General features: G+C 38.7%; 1 long non-coding RNA gene across 1 annotated transcript in view; it reads right to left on the bottom strand.

Moving 5' to 3' along the window:
• Positions 1-2,752: 2,752 nt before the first annotated feature.
• LOC110341669 overlaps positions 2,753-11,352 on the bottom strand; it is a 25,532-nt gene continuing 16,932 nt past the window's right edge. The window contains exons 3-4 of the long non-coding RNA XR_005881365.1: positions 4,467-4,641; positions 2,753-3,624 (exon numbers count right to left, since the gene is read on the bottom strand). This is a non-coding gene — a long non-coding RNA (uncharacterized LOC110341669). The remainder of the gene's footprint in view (positions 3,625-4,466; positions 4,642-11,352) is intronic.

Here is an 11,352-nt window from a genome sequence, read left to right as displayed (position 1 = left end):
AGTACTGGCCTTATAGGCATGCATGGCCACACTCCGCTTCAACATTTTTTGTTTGTTGTTTTTATTTACTTGCAGTGCTGGAGACTGAACCCCTGGCACACTACTCCTGAGTTACATCTTATTCCCCCGTTCCATGATTTTCAACGGCATATATGAGTTACGAGTTTTCCTCGGGACAAAGTTAGGTAGAAAAAGTATTTTGTATTGATGAGAACAAAATTTATTTGCCTTTGACTCAGAACGCTATATTTTCTTATTGGATTGGACAATCATACAAAGCAATAAGACACTGAAAAAAATCTAATTGCATTCATTTGTGAGGGTGTGAGCTTGTACATGTAACAGTGGGAATATGGAGGCCAGAGGACAACTGGCGGGAACTGGCTCTTCCACCTCGAGCGAGAGTCCTGGAGATCAAACACAGGTTGGCAAGTTGGCAGCAAGGGTCCTATGTGCTGAGCCATTTTGATGACTTTGAAAATTTTTAAATAAGTTAATTCCCACTAAAATCCACAACTAATCTTTTTATAGATTATCTTCCAGCTTGCATATGTAGTTTTTAACAGCTGCTATTTTTCTTTTATCCTCTAATATTTCACATAATCTTTCTGACCATTATGTTTTACAATTAGAAGAGTCAATTCAATGATCTGCCCCAAATTATGACTAGTACATGAAAATGACAGGTCTGGGGCCTGACCAAATCTATTTGCCTTTCAATCTATTACACAACACTGTCTCCAAAAGAAAAGATGTCTTAATTTTTTAAAAAAATCCACAAGAACAATAAACCTAAGAAACAGATAAATTAAGATATGACCCCTTGGGTTACAGAAAAATTTACAACTGTTAAAAGTCCTATAAATCTTGGAAATTCCCCTTCCGCATAATTAGACCTCAATCTGTAGCCTGGAGGAACTCATGTATCATTTACATTTTGACAGAAACCCTACTGAAGAGTGACTATTTAGAGGTGAAAGTTTTGGGTCAATCAGTAAAGAAAATAAAACAGCTTGGGAGCTGTAATGTGAACCCCTTGAGTAAAGATGACGGAAGGAAGTTAAAAACAACAACAGAAACTCAGCATGGTGGCCTGGGGTGCAGTGCTCTTGAGTGCAGTATATGGGCTGTTTATGTAAGTGACCTCGGAGAATAGAACACGATCACAAAACATTGTTCCAGTTTTCCTAAGCACAGACACTGTGGGAAAGCAGACTCTTTTCATGGCTGTGGCCAACTCCCATACTGAAAACTGTGTACAGGCTTTTAAATACTTGCCCTCTGACTTAGGACTTAGGCTGAGTGTTTTCAAAGTATAGACAGAATCCAGATCAGCAGGGAGCTCATCAAAAAAGAAGATTTATTAAACCCACATCTCTAGGGACTGAACGTGCAGCATCATTCAAAACTCTGCTGCTGGTAATGTTCCAATCCTGACTTGTTAGCATCTCCCTTTGATGTTCCCTTGTGCTAAGTCCTCCTCCATGACTGTTTGCTTGGCATAAAAAGGAGAGTGCAGGTGTTTATAAATGACAATCAAGCCCTTTCAGAAGAGGAGGGCTTATCTAAGCTTCGAGGTCATTTCTACACTTGGAACCCAGCTTATCGGTTGCGCTGAGGTCAAGGGGCCAGTGGATATCTCTTCAACTGATGCAGTCAGAACTCTGGAAAAGCTCCAGCAGCTTCTAAAAACTAAGTATCGGTGGCAATAAACCTTCAAAGTTTCAGTTCTTGCAATAACCTATAAGTTCAGGCCTATTGATTCCTCAACATTTTTCCCCATCAAAATAATGAATGAACAAAGCAACACGGCCATAAGGTTTCATCTGTTAACTGGGTTTCTCAAAGTCCTCATAGAAGGTATTGCATTTATAATGACCTCCCAGGCTAGTGTTCTTTATCTTGATTATTGGCTAATAACTTCTAGAACTGAATGAACAATACAAGGTGATAAATTCACAAAGTACCAAGAGATTCAAATTTGTAGATACCTAAGATCAGAAAAAGTACCTAACATTTTTGAAGTCATTTAATTATCATATTGCCTTGTAAATGATAATTACCCTAGTATAAACAGAACATACATACATTATAAAGGTGGGTCAAATTGCTACATCTTTGTGATGCCCACCTGTCAAATCAAGGGCTTTGTTCAGTATACTCTCTGAGGCACGAGCAAGACATAATGAGTGTTTTCTGGACGCGGTAGTTACAACACCCAGTCAAGAGTGATTGTTATTTTCTTCTTTGGAAAAGCATCAAGTAAATATAAAATTTGGTGCGTTAAAAGCAAAACTTCCCACTAAAACTTTAATGCTTTAAAATATGAATATCAAATATTCAAGCATTTTTATTCTAATGAGATAGTAGATGAGTAAAAGTCACAGTTGGATGGATAATGAATAACTCCAGAAATAAAGGTAGGTGAGAAATAGAAGAAACATTTGAGATCTGAGACAACTGCTTGGTCTCAGCTTTTCTGTGTCTTGATGTAGAATGCTACATGCTCTATAGGTCTGGAATTTCCACTTAAGATCACTTGCTTCAAAGTAAAGACTTCTGGCTAGTAAAATAATTAAAACTCATGACGTTTTTACCAGTATAAACACATCATAAACTTTCGAGATAAGAACTTTTAGACATGATTAAGACAAATCTCACTAACTTTACCTCTAGGAACCTGTGGGGTCAGTATTATCTTGCAACAGAAAAAAAAATGGTTTATCTAAGAACACAGAAGTGACACCCATGGTGAAACTGGAAAATAACTTTTATTTCGAATGTGCTGTCTTTTCAATACAACATGTTGTCTTCTGAGTTGGTAGACTTGATAACTTTATTGCATCTCCTTTAAGATGTTGGGTTTGCAGGCCTACAAATCAATATTACTTGTTTGTTTTTTTGTTACTTATCAACCAGTGTTTCATCAGAACCATTCATGACACGCTGAAATGTAATAATTTGACACCTTTATTGCACAATAAGTTCATGGTAGAATTTCAAAGCCATGAATTGAGGACTTAAAAGTGTCAGGGTCTAGGCATACAGTGAGTAAAACGTCAAGCTTGGTCATCCTTAAAGGATTCACAATCTGGTAAAGGAAACGAGGCAGCAACTGAGCAAGCAAACATGTTCGGGCAGTGACCAACGTTTTCCAAAAGACAGAGCAGGGTCACGAGATGAGCACTGGCTGGGCACATGGAAGCTTTTATAGGCAAAGCTGCTATGAAAGACTTTTCCAAGAATGTGGCGTCTTCACTGACTCAGATGATGAAACAAAGGCAGACGAGTGAAGAGGCAGGGACATCCCTGGTATGTCCAAGAACAGTCCCCAAAGCCCAGTGTGGCTAGAATGCAATGAGTGATTTGGTACATGATCGGAGAGAAGTTGGGATAAGGCAGACCGAGTCACAAACTACATGTCACATTTTGGTTGTAGCAAGATATGGAAGAATGTCATGGAGGTGGTCAAGCTGCTGTCAGACAGGAAAGATGGCAATATGTTGGCATAGCAGGTTCTAGTTCAACAGCTATGCCAGCATCTTGCCTCCTCTCCAGTTCCAAGTTATAGGAGCAATACCACGCCTCTTGGTTGTTTTACTTTTCCACAATCGCTCCTTCCACCTGAGGGAGGGAAAACACACTCATTAGTTGAAACACAAGCTTTTCCCTATAGTGATAACACAGTCTTCCTAGTACTGCCCAACTTTGAAGGCAGTTATATACAGGGAGGTAGTGGTCAGTTCCTCTTTTAAATGTTTCTTGAATAAAATAAACCCCAGAGTATTTGCTGCTTGTGAAATGACAAGGCAATTCTGAAGGATCATTAAGTCATAAACACTGACAATGACAATTCACAGCCCATAGTTCTGCAGTGACCTCAGTACAGTAATGCAGGTAGCGCAATACTCTGTTGGTTAATGTCAGCCATTTGGATGCACCTTAACAATATTAAGCTGTCACCTGATAGTGTGTGGTTACTTCATTGCTTCATGAGCTTTGAAACAAAGTTTTTTGAGCTAACAATTCTCAGGGTGGGATATTTTTCACAAATACAACTGAAAACATTCTATGTTCAAAAATGTTCACTACAGTATTAGCTTTAATGGTGAAAGACTAGAAAGATTGTGAATGTCCACCAATATGACAGACACCACCTAAATGGATTATGATATGTTTATAAAATAGTGTTTACTTGTCCTTATAGGTGTTAAGGCATAATAGCAATATTATGTATGATAATTTCTGTGTAAAATGTATACACACATATATATTGGAGAGTGTTCTTATAACATTTTTCTTGAAGAGTACATAAGTGGTTATTTTAAGCAGGGATTTATTATTTTGAAATAATTAAAATTATAAATTGCTTTTGTTTTCTGCTTTAATGGGTTTCTGTCAGGATATTATTTGGGGGCAATAAATGAGTGTGAGATAGATCTACAGAGATGAAACATTTTACTCACTTGGACACAGCTTACGTTAACTGTGTTTTCTAGAAACAAATGTTCAGCATTTCACACAGTCATTCAGTGAGACATGGGAAGTGCATGGTGTGTGTTGGTTTCTCTTGGTCAGCTAGGAGGTTATGAAGGATCTATTGCACACGCCCCCTTACAGTCTTGCCCTGGAGCCAGGTACCTAGTGGAAAAGATACTAATTAATGTAAGAATATTTAAAAGATGATACTAATTACTGCATGGATAGTTAATAGATCTTGGTTCATCCAGGACAGCACATAGTTCAAAATATGAAGGCCAAAGAAATACACATCAGATAACAAAATACACCATAAGATGAAATTTCCATGGAGTAAAGTTTCTCAAAAAACCTGATGTGCTTTTTTCATTTTCCTAATCCCTGCTGCTTGGTATTGAGAGGCAAACACGGGTTACATCATTTTCGAGGACACATGCTCACACATTTAAAAACACTCGCTGTGACCTTTTCAGATTTATTTAATAACATGGAAATTCCATATTCATTCCGCAAAGAAACATGAACGCTGGTGATTACTTGATTTACCAGACACAATAATTATCTGAAAACTCACAGGCTATTTGCTGAGGCTCACTTAGGGGAAGGGCAGGGTGATAAAGTAATTCATACCCTCCTTCCACTTCCTGTTTCCTGGCCACATTTTAAAGTAGTAAAATAATGCCCCAGTTTCTAGTTCAAACCCCCAGAAGAAGTCTGCTCCCTGTCTTAGTATCTTTTCTGTTGCTGTGATAAAATAAGCTCACAGAACTCAAAGGAGTAGTATTTACTTTAGCTCAGAGTTGAAAGAGCAGTTCACCGTGGCAGGCAAGTCACGGCAGCAGCCTGGGGTAGCTGCTCAGGTTCTGTCTGTAATCAGAGTTCCTCAGAGAACGCATGCTGTGTCTCAGCTCTCCTCCTCTCACGTGCAGGGATTGCTCCCACACACAATTAAGCAGAGTCTTCCCACACCAATTAACGGAAACAAGACAATCCCCACAGACATCCCAGAGACATCACCCAGGTGACTGCATATTCCGTCAAGTTGGCAATTCATTCTAGCCATTACAGTAACCCATTAAGGAAGCTGTTACCATTGTTATACATTGGGGTTTTTTTGTTTTAATACTTCTCTGATACCCAGTGAATCAAAGATTGCAAGTGACTACTGGTAATACATACCCCTCATGAACTTCAAGGCTAACCATAATTATGTTATAACTAGAAAACAAAACAAAAAATAGATTATGGATACCTGATTACAAGCCTTTAGCAATTACAGTTGAATCATGAAAAAATGCTGGCAGGAAAATGCCCTGAAGAAGATACATGGACCATTTATAAGCTTTTTATCCTAACAGAATTTTTTCTATTATATCTCAAACTTTTGTTAGTGTAAATAACATAATAAAATTCAAACTAATTTTAACTTTGGAACTAGTAATCTGATTTCATTTGTAAGCAATTGATTTGACACCATTCTAGGAGTAATACCAGCATGTCCTGGACACCTGGGAGCCAGGAAAGAGAGAGCCTGCACAGACTGCATCTCCTATGCAGAGATAAGGAAGGAGTCAGCCCAACACTTGACTACAAAGCTGGCAGAGTGACACTCCATGTCTCTTTCCAGAACGGGGATACAATTTACTTAATGTGTCATGTTTAAAATATTTTTCCTAAAGAAGGCTGGCACGGGGCTTACTGATGGTTATGAATAAAGAGTAGAATGTACTATTTTTTAAGTACAGCATTATGGAAAAATTTGTGGTCCAATCAAGAGCATAACTGTGGGGGAAAATAACATTTACTGAATATGTTGGGATTGCTTTTGGGAACAGATAATTTAACAGGATGTGCTTAAAGCTACTCCCTAACTGATAGAAGCCAGATGTGTGTCTGCTTTGCATCTGGTGGGCTGCAAAAAATATATATGTACGTACTTAAATATATATTATATATGATATACATACACATATACTTATGTATATATAGGTTATAGTAAAAAATAGCACTTCTTAGATATGGGCAATGATTATATGAAGGTCTCTGGAAGAGCTCAAAATCTACAAGAGAACCACATGTATTAATGTCACACACTGTGTAGTTGCTGTTCACTTACATATAAAAATGTCCCAATGAGAGGAAAAACTATAAGATGGCAGGGAGGAATCAACTCCTGAAAGTGGGAGCCTGCACAAACACACATGCATGCACACATGTACACACACAGCAGATGAAAATAAACATATAAAAAAAAAAGGTCTCAAGTTGCTGTACTAAAGCACTCAGCCAAATGATTACTGAGGAAAAACTCTTGAAAGGGGAGATATTTTAAAAGAGTAAAAAAAAAAGAATTTTATAGAAAATAAATAATCACTTAGGTTTCTCAAAGTGCCTTTTTCTGTAGGAGGACTGAATCGAGTTGTTGTATATGTTCACAGACACATCCATGGCATGTATAATTTTAATTTTTATGGGACTCTTTTTATGGAAGAAAACTACTAAAGATGGAATTGCTTAAATAGTTACGAGATTCAACTGAATATTTTTACAATTGAAGTGCTCTATAGAGCCCCCTCTTGTCTATAGAGTGACCTCAGTCTCTTCCCTCAGTCCATCCAATATCTGTGCTTCACTCAGTACACATTGATGGCACAGTACACATCGATGGTACTACCAGTCCTGCTTCCTCTTAGGGAGTCCCGCTTACCAATGCTACTCACTCTTGACTTCTTTTCCTTTTCACATATGTTCTTTACAGAGGTGAGAAAGAGGAAATACATCTAGAATTACAAGAATCCAGGACAAAGCATAAATGATAAACTTAAGCCTTCAAGATCTTTTTTTTTTTTTGGTTGTGAGCCTACCCTTTAATGGCTGAACCATCTCTCCAGCCCTCAAGACCTTAATTTTTAAGTGAATTCTAGACATAATTAGTTTTTGACAGGTAGAAATCATGGAGGGTATTTTAATAGGAGGATCTCTAGTAAAGAGGGCCAAAACCAAACCATTTTCTATTTGCCTAAATGCATAAAAACCCAGTGGAATACAAGGGAGAAGATGCAATTAGCTTTTAAAAGTAAACAACATGAATATATCCTCTACATAATCCTCAGAAAAAAAGCAATGGTAGTGTTAGCCTGTTTCTAGGTGTTAGTATGATGCTGACAGGGTCTAGTGAGCTTAAAGAGGTTAGTAATTCCATCAGCTCAACCCTTCTGGACATCTTTTATATGTTAGGCACTGGTTGGGTATCTGGTCACCATGGGTTCCCAAGTGGCAGCTGGGTAAGGGTGAGTCTCTAACATAGCACAGACTGGAGGATGCTGGCAACAATTTTCACAATGAATCAGAGCAAAGCCAACATTGATGGATTCCAGACCATGTCCCCGTGAGCCTGCAGTAGTCATTCTAGCCTGGAGTGAGCTGTAGGACTTGTTCTGGTTGACCTGTGACATTAGACAGTCATGACACAAGTATCATAGCCAGGATGTGACACAGCTCACAGAACAAGACTACAACCTCATTCATAATTAGTACATCACCTAATTTACCTAAGGCTTGTGTCGCTGCTTACTAGAGACAAATGATATCTACCTTCTAGGGTAACGGAGAAACGCAAATGAGACAGTATTATAATAACTAAACACGATGATGTACATACAAGTTTTCAACATCTGGCATATGAAAGTTCTTTTACTACAGCCTAATATATAGCCCTTTATCATTTTCTGCTCTTTTGGATAAATAAATGTTAGCAAATAAGTGATGATTGTCAACTTAATATTTGTGTTCCCCACTACCCTAAAACTGAATCTTTCCAAACCTCAGTGTGGCTACACTTAAAGATAGGGCCCCTAAGGTAACTAAGTTGAAAGAAATTAAGGTCGTAAAGGGTGGTGACCTGATCCGACAGGACTTGTGACCTGGTAAGAAGAGTTTGCCCCACCCCCAGGGTTGAAGTGAGGAAAAGGTTGTGAAGACACAGCAGGAAAATGGCCATCTGCAAGCCAGGACAGCTGTCTCATCAGAACCCAGGTTAGCTGGAGACTGGATGCTGGAACTCTAGATTTCAGAACCGAGAGAAAGTAAGCCAGTCTATACCATTTCCTAAATGGCAGTTCAAAAAGATGAATGCCATGATGGCAACAATCAATTCCTTCTGATAAGACTAAGGAGTATTATGTTACACCTTGGATTTTTTTTTCAACTGCTCCATCCTGCAGGGCATCTTGGTGCCACTGATATCGGCAACTTGGGCCCAATCACCATCCCATTCACGGAGTGTCCAGATGAGCTGACTCAAGATGGGGTTTCAAGAAGGAATGCAGCCTGGCCTCTGTAAAGGAAAGTCAAAGAGAACAAGCTCGGGGGACCTACAGTAAGTAGTGGACCAGTCGGCACTCTAGGAGAGAAGAGGCATGCTTTTAGCCATAACAACTGCCCTTGGAATCCACACTGTGCGGGCATTGCAATGATTATTTGATTATTCCCAAACCTCCTAAATCCCCACAAAGTTAAGAAACATCATTCCATTTTACTGTCTTCATAAAACTGTACAGAGTTGCACATGGTGGCTTACACTCTTGGAAGACTGAAGCAGGAGGACTACTTTGAGTTCAAGTCCACACTGATACACACACATAGCAAGACCCTGTCTCACAAAACAAGCGAGCTATTTCCCCTCTGTCTTTCTCCTTCAATAGATGTTACCTCCAAGGTCTCACACTGAGCTAAACATTGAAAACTTCGATTCCCACCAAGGAAAGAAAAACACTAATGCACATGGGAGAAGATGAGTACATGTGTTCATTTTTTAGACATTCCCACTAAACCACTCAAGTATCTGGAAATACTTAGACTATATAAACCATTTCTCGAACAAGTCCCCATCAACACAATAATGAAGAAACAAGGAAACCCAATGAAAACCTGGACAATCAAGTCCATGAACTTCAGGGAAGACACAAGCCAGTAAGAGGACCTGGGAGGGAGCCGAAGGTCACCCTGTGTCCATGCTGGCAACACTGGAACTACTGTCAGCACTCTCCAGTTTACATCTCTTTGCCAGCATTTAGCAATGTTCTAAACTCAGGAAGAAATGAAAGACTAGGAAGCCTCTGTTTCTGACATGTGTTATTTGGAGAATCAGGTATATTACTACAAATTTGTTCTTTAAAAAAATCAGCGTGAAAGTCATTCTTATACTTTTGGTTTTGCTTGTGTTGAGAAGGCCTGTTCCTTTCTGAAGCATTACATCTTGGTTATAATGTCAGTCTGGTGAATGTTTGCTCCTGATGGGCAGCATGGAACCAAAGCAACTTTATCTCCTGACAATGGCTGCTAGTAGATCTCATAAACATTGTTTTCTTTACGACAGTAATACGGGAAGAACCTTTTAAATTAATTTACACTTACTTTCTCGGTGTAGCTGCAATTGAGAATTTTGATAAGAAGGATGAAGGATATGTTAGTGAGTAATTTCAATTCCTGTTTAATGTTCAGGAAGAAATGCACAGTCCTGACTATACTACACTGCAATGTATTTATTATGAAGTCACTGATGTTGCAACAAAGAACTAGAATTTTCTGTGCTGAGACAGAGAACATGGGATAAGACCCTTCCCCAGTTCAGAGCTGCTCGGCCTAGAACTAAAAATGCACAGGTTTATAATAATGGAAAAAGAAAGTGTAAACAAAAGATGTATGGCTTATTACTTACTTATTTAGACAGGATATAGAAGTATCTTCATATATTAATAAGGGGATGCTTATTATATGAGAGAAATGGGTACTTTTAGAACTACCATTCTCTTGAAATTATACTTAGAAATCCTATTAAGATTTACTGTCTAATTTAGTAATAATTCAGCTGAGTACTTTGGAAACATGAAAAACATGATTACCCATGGATAAAATACATATTCTCCCCCAATAAACATAAATATTATGAATGTTTACTTTCGTGCATCCAGAACACAGAGTAACCACTTAAAGCGTACAGAATGGTGTTAGTGGGTGAATCATGGGAAAGATAACTCTGTACATTGTACACCCATTCACATATGCACACAAATATTTGTGTCTCACTACAGTTTTATTATTCAATTTATTTCTAATTTACAAAGTATTTTAAAAATAATGTAATCATAAGCAGCTTACCAAATTTCTATATTACAAAATCAGAGTCCTTCTTCAAGATGGAGTGTGCTTACATTTCTACCAGACTCTACAATCTGGCAGAGCCGAGACTATTCCTGACACTCACTGTCTGGGGTTGGACTCAAGCTAACTTGCTCTTTCTGGGAACTCCAGCTTTTACCAGCCCCCCCCCCACCAGATGAGAAATTTTCAACCCTTGCTATTCACTAGAATCTCCAAGTGTTTAAAAACTGCTGCACTCTGCACACATACAGCACAGTGAGCACTTCAGACTCTGCAGAGAGCACAATACATTTACAAAACTTCGGAGATTGCATGTGTATTCGTGGTAGATATCACAGGTATTAGGCTGTCAGATAGCTGGATGGTTACATCATTATTAACTAGCTAATAAAGTAAGGATAGAGTAGAGAAAATAAGAGTTGCCTCCATAACCTGGGAACTACTGGAGAAGGCTCCATCTACAGACATGGAAGGCAGAGTCTATAATCATGAGACTGTCCAACCGGGCATGACCTCATCATATCATCTAAGTGCCCAAGGTACACAGTAGAATAGGAGGAGCACTGCCCCAAACAGGGAAGTTTCGTTTTTGTGTTTTATGTAGGGCTTCTTCATGAAACTTCATTTCAGTGGCTATCTAGCTGAGTTATATGGCTGAGACATTCTTCAAGGTCTCACCTGAGGTGGCCTGGGAACGTGTGGGAATACAGG

Source organism: Mesocricetus auratus, unplaced genomic scaffold, assembly GCF_017639785.1.
Source record: "Mesocricetus auratus isolate SY011 unplaced genomic scaffold, BCM_Maur_2.0 Super-Scaffold_100014, whole genome shotgun sequence".
NCBI classification, from domain to species: Eukaryota; Metazoa; Chordata; class Mammalia; order Rodentia; family Cricetidae; genus Mesocricetus; species Mesocricetus auratus.
Note: the sequence above shows the minus strand (reverse complement) of the source record. Positions and strands in the feature narration are given on the sequence as shown.